Here is a 9,810-nt window from a genome sequence, read left to right on the forward strand (position 1 = left end):
CATCCATCTCAACAAAATGTATTTTATTCCATCCATCCATCCATCCATCCATCCATCCAACAAAATGGTATTCCATCCATGTCAATGTCAATTTTATTTATATAGCTCTATTTAACACAATGGGTTGACCAATGTGCTGCTCATTACAAATCAAAAACAGAGAAAAAACAAATATATAGATACAATTATAGCTAAAACAGACAATTTTCACTGATAAAATGCCAAATCAAAAAGAGACAAGTTTTCAACCTAGATTTAGAAACAGACAGGGTTGAAACAGATCTGATATCGAGGGGCTGAGCATTTCACAACCTAGGACCAGCTACTGCAATGGCGCGGCCACCTATGCATTTCACCCTCAACTTAGGGATGCATAACGTTCTCTGGCTAGATGACCGTCCATCCATCCAGCAAAATGTCTGTTATTACATCCATCCATCCATCCATCCATCCATCCATCAATCCATCCAACAAAATGTCTTTTACATCCATCCATCTCAACAAAATGTTATCACATCCATCCATCCATCCATCCATCCATCCATCCATCCATCCATCCATCCATCCATCCATCCATCCATCCATCCATCCATCCATCCATCCATCCATCCATCCATCCATCCATCCATCCATCCATCCATCCATCCATCCATCCATCCATCCATCCATCCATCCATCCATCCATCCATCCATCCATCCATCCATCCATCCATCCATCCATCGAAACTTTGTTTGAAAGTGTTTATCTCTGCATTGTCTGTTTGTGGTGTAGAGTGGATTGATTTATTTCTGACCTATTATATAATGTGAGTAATTGTTCTTACTAGAACAGATGTCTGAAATGAGAAAATTCTGCAACAACCTGAATTTCGTTCATTGTATCGTTCATTGCGTTTAAATAATAAATCTGCCAATCCAAGCCACAATGGAAAACTTGTATTCATTAATATGTTTCAATCCAACTGGATTCGATCAAATAATAAGATGTTTAGGAAATATTACATCAGAAGCTTTACGTCAGTCGGTATGCACTACTATTACATGTAATAATTCAGCTGCAACTTGTCTTTAGGCACACATACAATTTGCACACGCCTCCACTCAAATACACAAACACACACACACAGTCTCTCTACAGTAATCTTTGTTCTCTTATACACACACCCTGCAGTTCTCTGTGCGTTTCACATATGTATTGTGTCTTTTGTTGGGCCACAGGCGCTCACTGTTTAGTTTCTGTATAATTAAACAACAGCAGCTGTCTTCATTGAAGGCTGATTGTTCACATTCACATTTATTACACATTCAGGACTCGTGACCACACTGGACTCTATCCGAGACGTATTCTGATATATTGTTTAGTCGATGGCTAAACATAATGGAGAATGACACAATTTATATGTAGTTTTGAGAAATTACTGAGCTTTTACTTTTGTGGATTAGAATGTTAAAGGGGATAGTTCAGCCAAAAAGTGTAATTTATTCACTTGCATTTATCCTCAAATTGTTCTAAGCCGCTTTGATTTACTTAGGGAGAAAAAAAGGGAATATTTTGAAGTATGTTTTAATGGTTTTTGTTCATAAAGTGAAATCTTTTTTTTTTTTTTTTTTTTGTCTCTTTAGGGCAATAGAGTACATGTAAATAATGTAAATAAACATGTAGGGTAGTCAAAAAAACAACCCTACTTTCCAAGTTAATTGACATTATTATTATTATTATTATTATTATTATTATTATTATTATTATTATGCATTACAAGTATGTTAAAATGTTAGGTTTATATTAGCAAATGCTGCATTTAGTTGAATACGCATTCTTTTGCATACATTTCTAGAACACAAATCTTATTCTTAATTCTTTATTATAATAAAAATAATAATTATTATTATTTGAAGTCAAATGTTTTTACAGATGCAATTTTGGGAATATATTTTTATCGTTCCATAATTTTGAAAATATTGTAAACAGCCAGAAAAAAAAAAGAAAAAATATATATATATAAATATGTTTTTGTAAAATAAAATTGTTAACATTATTATGTATAAAAATGTGTAAAAAAAATCATCAGAATATAGATATGAATAAAACTCTGAAGACAATGTATAAAGTGCCACAAAAGAAACACTTAAATATTGTTTTAAAATGTAAAATTTACTTTATAAAATTCACTTTGTGAAAAGCCACAAAGCTCAATCTTGTTAGTTTTTTATTTGCCTTTAGTCTCAGCCCAAAAAATTACAAGCGTACTGCTTTTAATGTAATACAGGGTGATTTAAAAAGAATATTACAACTTTCGGGTTGATGTCACTCGAGTGTCTGTAGGGGGTCATATTGAACCTCTATGAACTTGTTTTTCTACTGAAAAAAATAAAATAAAGTACTCTTCACATTGATTAATTACCCAAGATTCCATTATGTTTTTTTTAATTAAATGCAGATTTTTTTAAAGTTGTGGAATTCTTCTTGAGTCACCCTGTATATCACATAAAATGTATATTATGTACAGTAAATGTGCATGCTATGCAACATAATATTTTGACCCAACAGAATATTTTTCTAAATGTACATTCTGCTGCTAAAGCATCTTACATATAGGATATTAAAATACATCCATCAAAGTTGTCTAAAAGATAGATTTTTTTTATACTTGTTGGCCAAGAGCAGTTTGGCAATGCCAGTTCCTTTTGAGAGATGTCATCATCAGGATAATCACTTTATAATTTCACAGTATGAATGCTACCTGAGGGGGGTTACTCGAGAAATATGTCAATCCCAAACAAAGGGTTGCAATGCAAATAGTCTTGAATTAAGGCATTTACATTGTGTCAATTCCAAGTTAAAATATTAATTGCTAAATGCTCTTCCAATTGATTTAGCAATGACCTCATGCTGCGTTCAGTTGCTTCTGGGAGATTGTATTTGTGAGAGCATTATTACAATTTGATTAGGTTGTTTTGCTAGAAGAAGAAAAAATAAGGAAGGGGCCAATTTAATATTTATATCTCATTATGTTTTTCTTTGTGCATTTTAATTTGACAATCTTGACATTTTCATAATCCAGCTAGATGAGTAGTATGTTTTAATAAAACAATAGTTTTAATAAAACAAATATAACTGGATTCTTTCATAACATTAAAGAATTTTGTGATTAATTAAATGCATATTTGCAATTTCTTTCTGATTGCTAATGAATTTCACTACCACAGTTGATTCAATATTCGTTTTATATCAGTGTACATCACAATATTTCTATTATAACTTGTTAGCTTACATGGGAAGTCTAGTTTAGAATATTTATTTTGTAATTATGATTTTTCTGACATGACATAAGTGTAATAAATGGTCAGAGGTAATTATTATCACCATCTAGTGCGTCAGTGCTCTCTAGTAAAAAAGCAGTTTGATTTATGTGGATTACATTACTGGCATTTAAAACTGAGATAAACCTGAAGTTTATGATCCTTCTTGCGGGGGAAAAATCATTATCGCTTTACTGTTGGCATTGCATTTAAATCTGGATGTCATTTTGTTTCATAAACACAGGGATTGATATTTAATCCTGCCATGGTGACTGTATCGGGAGTTAAGCTGTACCTTGAATCCCCCGTCACATAAAATATGTGAATCATCAGATGAAGAGGAGAAATGTGGCATCATGTCAACTTATGCTTTATAGACACAGTGTTTAAGAAAACCTTTGAAGCTTAATGTCTGGAATAGGATATAGGTAGAAATGCTTTCCTTCTCTGACGTTTACAGTATATTGCAAGGACATATCCTAAAGTGCTTTTTCAGACAGTTTTTGCTATATAAAAAGTCTGCAAAGTTTCAAAGATTAAATTTCATAATGAATTTCTTCGTTAAGTAAAAAAAAATAAATATAAATTCTGAAAATCCTTTCAATACTTGCACAAACCTATGCAATCTCCTTCATAGAACGACACACCCATGCGTCCACAAAGTGGTGCAAATGGAACAGTGTGGTGCAAAATGGGAAAATTAGGGTTGCGCTGGTCTGAAAATAGCAACATATCGTGCCAAACACGTCTTGCGCCTTTTTGCGCTGAGTGTATGACAGGGCCCTTAATCATTAAGTACAATGCAATGCATCTATACAAAAATTATTTAATTAATTGATTTTTAATAGATGCAAGCCTATTACAGGATACCAGCAATAAACCAAATTAGGAACCTTTAAGACTAGAGTAGTAATGCAATTAGAGCAGTAATTTTCACCATTTAAAAATCTGCTTATTTATCAGTTAAATTCTTTATTAAACTGAAAAAAAGTATAACTGCTTTGTGATGCGGTGGTGCAGTAGGTAGTGCTGTCGCCTAACATCAAGAAGGTCGCTAGTTCGAGCCTCGGCTGGGTCAGTTGGCATTTCTGTGTGGATTTTGCATGTTCTCCCCGCGTTTGCGTGGGTTTCCACCGAGTGCTCCGGTTTCCCCCACAAGCCCAAAGACATGCCACACTATTGTCCATGGTGTATGTGTGTAAATAAGGGTGTATGGGTGTTTCCCCATGGCGGGTTGCAGCTGGAAGGGCATCCGCTGCGTAAAACATGTGCTCGATAAGTTTATGCCACATTATGTCTTAAAAATTGGCTTTGAAAGAATATGCGTCTCTGTTCTTGCATTTTACAGTTGTTTTTGTGCTAAAACAGAAGTGTTTAGAAAAATTAGTTACATAAGTGTTTAACTGTTATCTCTCTTTTACCAAACATATGGGAGCACTTTAAGATATGGAAGCACTTAATCAGGTTATTTGTCTGTTCCCATCCAGTGTGTTTGCCTTGATCCTCATCTACTCTACCTGCACAGAATGGCACTGTCAGATTTATTACACACACAATGTGCATGTTACAACTGTGACTCATGGTTCCTGCTCTGTGGATGTATAATGCGATTGGAAAAATGATTTATAAATGAGCTTGAGTAATTTGTCTTAGCAGGTTTATATCATTACCTCGCTCGCTGGTATGTTCACTGCAGGTTGTGGAAGAGAGAGTAGGGAGGAGAGAGTTCAGGGTCTGTGGAATCTTGTATGTATATATATGTATATATGTATGTATGTGTGTGTGTGTGTGTGTGTGTGTATATATGTATGTTAATTGTCAGATTTCCTCTCTTAAAGCTAAATGAACACTCTGTGTCAATTTATGTTATATAAACATAATTTTCCCCATTCTGTTTTTGGAAAGAATAATAATAAAAATAAAAACTGCTTAAAATCCTGCTAAAGTCATATATTCCCATACTGTTTGGGAGTACATATGCCAGACTGACTTGGTTTGATTTATTAAATTAAAACCACTGCTCACTGCTCTTGCTAAAATGGGAAAGTGGCAGCAAAATTGTCCTTCACAGCTGGAAACCACTAAACCCTTACATGTCTGCCAATATTTTAACTGCCTGAAGAAAAACTGTTTAATCTACACTGTGTGATTAAACACATCTGTTTTATTTTTTTCTCAAAGCTCAGCTTCTCGTTTAATAAAAATAATTAGTTTGATTAGCTGTTATCTGATTATGTGATTATGTCATTTAAAGTCAAATAAGGGTTACTGATTAGGGTTGTAAATTGTATAATTGAAACATTATTCTTTTAATTATAATTCTTATAATTTCTTATATTATCTTAATTAATTTTTTTGTTTTTTAGTTTTGTTTTGTTTTATTTTGGCCTATTTTATTTTATTTTAAAGTATTTTACTTTGTTTTGTTTTATTTTATCTATTCTATTTTAAAATATTTATTTTTTATTTTAAAATAGGTTATTTTTTTATCTTGTTTTATCTTGTTTAATCTTTTATTTTATTTTAACATATGTTCTTGGGCCAAAATAAAAAAAAATACTTTAGGCTAGAACATATATTTATCCATACCATTCAGAATTACACATGCTAGAAAATATTAAATTAAAACCAGCGCTCACTACTGTTGCTGAAATGTTGCTGAAAAAGACAGCAAAATAGTTTTACTGCATAAAACCAATAAACCATTATATTTCTGCTATCATTTAATAGCCTGTAGTTGCCAAAGAAAAATAGTTTAATCTCAGTTATATATATGATCAGCTGCGTCTCTTTTCTTATTCTCAAGGCTCAACGTCACAGTTTGATGATTTAATGAAAAAATTATTCCTTTGATAAATGTTTTTGTATTTCTGGCTCTGACTTTAGCCATTATCCTGGAATATGTGGTAATCTAGTCCAAACACCACCAGAGGCTTTGGTGAAATCCCATAATAGGGAAAATCTCGACACGCCAGATTCCTAGTGCCGTTGATAGATCTGAGAGCTTTATGAGCAAGATGCGGCTTTAATGAGACATTCCTCAGAAACAGCAGACCACCTCTCGTTCCTCAGGCGGGACGTACACATTCCGCTAGTCCAGAGAAATGAGGTATGCCAGCGCCCTCAGCACAGCTGACTTACTGTCATTTAAGAGCCGAAACTTGAAGAAGAAAGTATAACAGGTCATAAAGAAATCGTTATCAGCTTTAGGGAATAAAAGAAACAACATGAACAGAACAAAGACTCTTCTTGTTTTGTATTATGTGTAATTTATTGACAACTTATTTTATTTTATTTTTATTAGTTTAATTACATTTTATTTTATTTTGCATGTTTATTTTGTCACCATCAGTCTGAATTAACTTAAAGTTAGATAGACATTTTTTTTACATTAAATTTCAATGCATTTTTATTGGATTTTTGCATTGGCAAGTGTTTTTTAAATTGTTTAATTTTTACACAATCTAAATTTACACATTTAAATGTATTTCCTAATGCAGTAAATTTTATTTTATTTTACTTGAGTAGGATAGACTAGATATAATCTTATTGTAGTGTATTTTTACTTCTAAATTAGTTTTAACTTTCTACATCAAATTAAATAGAGGTCACATTTGCAAATATTTGAGTTTTTTTAAAACAAACCTTTTTGTTTTAGTTACCATTTGTACATAGTTCATGCAGTCTAAAATTAATTATCTAATTTTATATTATATTTATAATATTTATTTTTAAAATGAAATATTAATTAAATGTTTTCTAAATCAAACCAAACGGGTGTAGCATTGGTAAGTGTTTTAAAAAGTTATACAGTTCATGCAATTTAAAATTTTATTAAATATGTTTAGTTTAGTTTAGTTTAGTTTAGTAGCAATTTTCCTCACCATTAGTGTAATTTAAAAGTGTAATTAAAGTTGGGTAGACATTTTTAATTTTATTGTATTGTATTTTTACTTATAAGTGAGTTTTAACTTAGTTTTTTACATCAAATTAAAAAGAGGTTGCATTGGCATTTTTTAAATAAAATTTTAGATTTACGTTCTTACAGTTCATGAAGTTTTAAAATGCAGTTAAATATTTTATTTGATTTTTAAAGGCTGGTTTCAGATGGATATTCTTTACAGTGATCTAAAAAGCACAACATACTTTAATTTGACTTGAAGGTTTAGCAATCTGTCTTGCAAGCGCTCAAATTAGATTTTTTTTAAGCCAATAAATGATGTCAGATACCTTCATCAAGTCCTATTCCTCAGTTTAATAGTGCCAAATCTCTGATACAGCTTCTCAGACTCTGCTTCTGTTCATCATGGAAATGAGCAGATATTTCCACACCCCATTTCCACCTTGTCAGTGAGAGCCGTGCATGTCTGTTTTGTATTACAGCAAGAGGCTGTTCATGTTGTTTTGGCGATCCATAAATCATTGGACATTCATAATATGGAGACGGAGAGATATAGAAGAAGTTTGCAGTGAGGCCTTGGGTCTGCTAGTTCTAGATTGATTTTCTTCTTGCGTAATGGAGTATCCATCCATCCTTTCTATTGCTTTTCTAAACACGCCAGACTTCCTCCTACCTGACAGAAAAACGAGGAATAGTTCATCCAAATGATCGCTTTGTCTTCATTTTCTCACTTGTTTTGGATGACTCTGGGTTATTCTTTATTTGAATTCTGGATTTTGGTGGGATCTCTGGTGATCCTTCTGGCAGATTTTCAAGCCTGTTAAATGTGGATTAGAGCGTGGAAATATACAGTATGGATTGCCATGGGTATTTTTGGAAATACTAGACTTCCACTTGTACATTGAGAAAAGCTACATAGAAACCTGAGAAGTTTCCAGTAGCCTTTCAAGACCTTACATGAACTTGCATTGTTACTTATATTAGCTACTGTGCTTAGGACAGACCTTTTCAAATACAAATATATCACTTTAAACTATTAAGCATGTTCATAAAAGTCACTTTTTTGAACTTTTTATGGTTGAAAGTTGTTGGAAAAAATATTAAGATCCCACAAAGCAATTGAAATGTGTAAATAAATGAGGAAAATTTAAAACATGAATCACAAAATACTGAAAATGTATTCATGGGTTTTTTATGTACACAATGTTTTTTATTATGTTTGTTTTTTGAGGAGCTCTCGGTACAAACATACAGTTGAAGGCAATGATTAGCCAGTTATTAGCCAATGAAATTACAAGGTTTAATGCCCGTTCATACTAAGCATGATAACAATAAATGTATAGTTTTAAAAATGTTCACAGCATTAAAGAACAGCAAAGCTTACACCACAAATATGATGATAAAGATTCATCATTTGGATCCCTTTCATATCAATTTTCACAGTTGATGAATGGTAAAACCCTGTCAGCCAATCAAACTCATTCAAATTTAAAAGGCTCAAAATAGTTGCAGATATGATAATAGATAACATACAGAAAAACCCACCATTATTTCACAAATCAGACCACATTTATAAGGATACTTAAAAATTAAAATAAAACATTTTCATGACTTGAATTCCACAGAATGTGAGCTTAGATTAAACAGATCGTTATGTTTATCTTTATCATTATTATGGTTGGTGTAAATGGGCCTTTAGTCAGAAACCATTTTATAATCATTTTCATTAGTTAGAATGTAGCAACCGACTGACGTAAAGCTTCATGATAAAATAAAATAAAATATTTTTAGAAATGTGCAAACCTAAAGCAATTTACCCCCAAAATGGCAAATTTGAATGTTCGTATTTCGCCCTGCATGTGCTTTTATTAATCAGTTTGAAAATAGATACTAAAACAACTTACTCTCATGACCTTAACAACAAAAATATCCCAATTGAAATCTCTTGAAAATCCAAAATCTCTGAAATCTTTTGAAAATTTTTAAACCAAGTGCCATTTAGTTTTTCATTATAAGCATTTGCTTTTTTGGCAAGGCTTTAGGTATAAGTATTTCTTATAAATTTTAGGAGTAGGCAAGAGTTTCTTATTTGCATTTTCAATCTAATCTTTGCACTTAAACATCCATTGTATAGCACTTCATCTTTTACTACATGATATTTTAGACAAATGTTTTCAAGGACCGAATAAACCGAGTGCCTGCAAAGGTAAAATCAACATTACAAAGCTGCAAGTTGATGAGAACGTCACGAGTGAGATGTACTATAATGATAGAGAAAATGAACACTTGTAACATTTCTGAGCCAGAAACATAGCAACTTCAATAGAGCTTGATTGTTGTTACGCTCATCTTAAAAACACACATGTATCTTTAACAACAATGTTTTTAAATAATTTCCTGAAAACCAGATATTTCCCTCAATGACATTATTCTGAAAATATCTTACATAAGCTATAAAGATCATTAAAGTCATATTGTATTTGCTTACAATGACATGAGTGTAAATAAGTGATGACAGAAATTTCATTATGTATCGTAGTCGGAGAAACATTGCCCACTAGAAGACAGTTTATCTTAATTTACATCAATCTAATGTACATCATGCCAAT

General features: G+C 32.0%; 1 protein-coding gene across 2 annotated transcripts in view; it reads left to right on the forward strand.

Annotated features, from left to right (window-relative positions):
• Positions 1-9,810, forward strand: part of wnk4b (WNK lysine deficient protein kinase 4b) — a 108,842-nt gene that overhangs the window by 27,647 nt on the left and 71,385 nt on the right. The gene's annotated exons all lie outside the window — the stretch shown is intronic.

The sequence above is a fragment of the Danio rerio genome, chromosome 3, assembly GCF_052040795.2.
Source record: "Danio rerio strain M-AB ecotype USA chromosome 3, GRCz13ab, whole genome shotgun sequence".
NCBI classification, from domain to species: domain Eukaryota; kingdom Metazoa; phylum Chordata; class Actinopteri; order Cypriniformes; family Danionidae; genus Danio; species Danio rerio.